This window comes from Tiliqua scincoides, chromosome 9 (assembly GCF_035046505.1).
Source record: "Tiliqua scincoides isolate rTilSci1 chromosome 9, rTilSci1.hap2, whole genome shotgun sequence".
NCBI classification, from domain to species: Eukaryota; Metazoa; Chordata; class Lepidosauria; order Squamata; family Scincidae; genus Tiliqua; species Tiliqua scincoides.
Window position 1 is genome coordinate 3407464 of NC_089829.1, and position 4267 is coordinate 3411730.

A 4267-nucleotide genomic window follows, 5' to 3' on the forward strand; every position below is an offset into this window, starting at 1 on the left:
AAGATGTGTGGAGACACAACTGAACAATTGTTGGAGGATGTTTCAAATTGTGTTGCTTTCTCACTCCAACTGGATGACTCTACAGACATAGCCCAGTTACTAGTCTTTATCCAGATAGTTTTTGAAGACTTCAGTGTTAAAGAAGAACTACTTGGAATGATTTCTTTAAAAGGGAGAACTACCGGTCAGGAAATATTCAGTTCTTTCCATTCTTTTGTGACAAAGTGTAGTCTTCCATTGCATAACTTGTTTCCATCACTACTGATGGAGCAAGAGCAATGACAGGTGAGGTTAATGGTTTCCTAGCCCTCTGCAGACAGCATGACGACTTCCCAGATTTCCTTTCTTACCACTGCATCATTCACCATCAAGTTTTGGCAAGCAAGAGACTCAATACAAAGACTGTCATGGACATCACTTTCAAAATTGTAAATTCAGTTCGTGGAAGACCACTTCAAAGACGGCTTTTTAATCTTACTCTTGATGAAGGGGCAGTGGAAATCATTTTGCACACAGATATAAGGTGGCTAAGTAGGCACAAATTTCTGCAAAGATTTCGTGATTTGCTGAATGAAATAAGAAGCAGAGTTGAAAGATGAGGAGTGGTTATGTGATCTGGCATTTCTCGCTGACTTTACAGGCGAACTAAGTGATATGAACCTTGAACTACAAGGTAAAAACAAATGCATTGGTGAGATGATGAGTACAGTTTCATCCTACAAGAGCAAATTTGAGCTAATGATGACTGACCTTGCAAACAACACTTTTGATCATTTTCCTAATATGCAGGACCATCTGGGACAATATCTAAATTTTGTTTTTCAGAACGAGAAGTATGTGACAGAAGTCTGTTCTGTTATCCAGGAATTCGAAAATAGATTCTGTGACTTTCAAAAAATTGGAACAGTTGTGGAGTATTTGTCATACCCATACAAAGTAGATGTGGACATTAAAGAAACTGCAGCTGCTATCAGTAAAAATTACTAATTGAACAAGCCATCTCTTGAAAAGGAAATATTAACCCTTAAAAATGACATTTTTCTCAAGACCCTTGCTGAGCAAGAATCGTTTTGGAAGCTAGTGCCTAGAGACAAATTTCCCAACTTGAGAAGATGCAGTGCACTCCTGTTTCGGTTCAACTTATTTGTGTGAATCTGCGTTTTCCCATCTGAAAATGACAAAGAGTACACAACATTCCAACATGTCAGATGAACATCTTTGGGATTCCCTGAGACTGGCCCTCACGCAATATTCACCCAGCTTCAAAAAGCTGGTGGATAAAATGCAGGCTCAGACGTCTCACTAACGAGCAAGAGCGAAATATTAAAGATTGTGCAAGATCAGCCTGGATCAATACTCAACCTAAGTATAACACAAATTACTCAATAAAAGTTAAAGAAAGTTATTAGTCAATAAAACTTTAAGAAAAAATGTACTTTCCATTTCCCCTCGCAGTTCTTACTGGATCTTTGTCTCTCTGTTTTGTTTTTGCTTAACTGCTGATCACATCCAAGTAAATGACAGAAGGTTTATTGAAGATGGGGGGGGGGACCTCCAACTTTATTGGGTTAAAATTTAATTTGAAACTAATTTGAAACTTAATTTTCATGGTGGTAGATCACCAGCACTTTTGGCCAGAAAGAGTAGATCACGACCTGTTTGAAGTTGGACATGCCTGGTATAAGCCTACAGCACCTGGTATTCCCAAGTGGTCTCCCATCCAAGTACTAACCAGGCCTGACCCTGCTTAGCTTCTGAGATCAGACAAGATCGGGCATGTGCAGGGTAACAGTTGCCATACGCTAAATACATAAATAAATCTCTTTCGTGACCAGAACACAAATTGACCCAGTCGATGTGAGGATAATTGAAGTCCCCCATGAGTCCCCTGTCCCTCCTGATCTGTTTCCTCATTTCAAGGGCCCCTTCACGTTTCTGGTCTGGAGGAGGATAGTACGCCCCCAGTATTACATCACTCTTCAGGTCTGGTAATTTAACCCACAAAGATTCTATGGTGGAGTTGGACCCGCCTTCAACCTCTGCTGGATTCTACCCCTTCTTTAACATAAATGGCCACCCCACCTCCAATGTGCCCCTCCCTGTCCATCCTGTAGAGTTTATAGCCTGGGATTGCAGTATCCCTCTGATTCTCCACATTCCATCAGGTTTCTGTTATGCCCACTATATCAATGTTTTCCTTAGTCACCAAGCATTCCAGTGCTCCCATCTTTGCTCAGAGATTTCGGGCATTTGTATAAAAGCACTTCGGCATGAAATCCCCCAGGATGGGCTGCTTATTAGCTCCTTTATCCCTGCAACCTCTCATTGTGCCAAACCGTTTATCACATCCCATCGTGCTTCCATTGCCAATTTCTTCTCCTACTGTGTCTTTACCTTGTTGTTCTCTAACCTCCCCATCCTCGTCCCATAGGGAACCGAATGCCCCTCGGCTCCTGTCGGCTTTCCCTCAGGGATCAGTTTAAAAGCTGCTCTGCCACCTTTTTAATGCTATGCACCAGCAGTCTGGTTCCATTCTGGTTCAAGTGGAGCCCGTCCTTCTCATACAGGCTCCGCTTGTCCCAAAATGTTCCATAGTGCCTAACGAATCTAAACCCCTCCTCCCTACACCACCATCTCATCCACACATTGAGACCCCTGATCTCCGCCCACCTAGCTGGCGCATGGTACAGGTAGCATTTCCAAGAACGCTACCTTTGGGGTCCTGGCTTTCAGCTTCCTACCCAATAGCCTAAGTTTAGCCTCCAGGATCTCCCAGTTACACTTGCCCACATCTTCGGTGCCAACATGCATCACAACCACTACCTCCTCCCCAGCACTATCAACCAGCCTGTCTAGACGAGAAGTGATGTCTGTAACCTTTGCACCAGGCAGGCAAGTCACCATGTGGTCCTCACATCCCCCTCTCTATGTTTCTGATAATCGAATCACCCACTACAAGAAGACCCCCCCCCGCCAAGGAGTATCCTTCGTGCAATTGGATATGGGCCCATCCCCTGGAGAAGGGGTCCCCCCTAGGGGATTGTTTCCCTCCTCTCCAGGATGATGTCCTCCAGCCCTGAGACTTCCTAACCGGCAGCTGAGGAACTGCACACCTGAGGGTGGAACGGAGCCTACTTGTCCCCGGAAGTCTCTCTGTGGTCCTTCTCTGTCTACTGCTGCTTCTCCAGGTTGGCAACCAAGGCTTCAAGGGAGCAGATATGTTCCCTGAGCCCCTGGAGTTCCTTGCACCAAGGACACACCCATGAGGCATATAATCATACATGTGACACTTGACACAAAACACTGGATAGCCCTCACCCTGCTGCTGGCTGCCTGACTGCATAGGGGCAGGTGCCTGAAGCTCCTCCATGCCCACACCAGGGCACCATCCAGGGTGAAGTGTTCAAAGTTCACTGATTGAACCATTGGTTTGCATAGAAGTTTCCCAGGTTCAAGTCCTCACAGTGTCTCCAGGTAGGGTAGGATAGGAAATACCCCTGCTGGAAAACTTGGTGAGACACTACCAGTCATTCACTACCAGTCAGTGCCTGTCAACTAGTGAGACTTCCAAGTATTGGCAGGTGACATGTGGCCCCACTGCAATTGTGACTGTGTGGCATACCCTAGGGGCTTTCTGACCTGTAGCACCTTCATACAGCCTTTGGATACACTTCATGATCTCCTCCCCATTGACACAAACTCCAGGGAGGGGGGGCAGCCATGTTTACATGTCTATTATAGCAAAGATATACACACCCAAGAGTTTTGTGGCACTTGGAAGACAAACCAAACCAACACTCTGTGAGTCTTTCAGGTGCCACAAGGCTCTTATTTTGCATCTATGCCCTGTAGACTCAAGAGAAGAAGCAGGAAAACCTGCTTTTGGTGACATTTGCTATCGGGGTGGGCCAGAAGGAGAGTGTCATAGAAGGCCAGACCGTAAGTCTTCTTGGTGTCAGATTAATCTCTCTTGCTTGTCTGCTGGGCTCTACTTAACAGCCTCGTAATGACCAGAAATTACCTCTGATAAATCGGTGCTGAAGTTTGCCTCAGCATGGCTGCCACACCAAGGACAACCCATTATTCTTTCAATTTAGCCCTCTGATGCCTGTTAACATACATTAGAGCTCTCCATATGGTGCTCCTTCGTCCCACATGCAGGGCAGCTGCCCTGGTCTGACCCCTCAGCCCACATTCTGGAGGTTAGCCTAATGAGAACTGATGAAAAGCCTTTGCACGGCAAATGGAGCACAGATGGTCCAAAATG

General features: G+C 45.5%; 1 pseudogene; it reads right to left on the reverse strand.

Moving 5' to 3' along the window:
• Window positions 1-1683: 1683 nt before the first annotated feature.
• LOC136661007 (5S ribosomal RNA) lies at window positions 1684-1803 on the reverse strand (annotated as a pseudogene).
• Between the last annotated feature and the right edge of the window lie 2464 nt (window positions 1804-4267).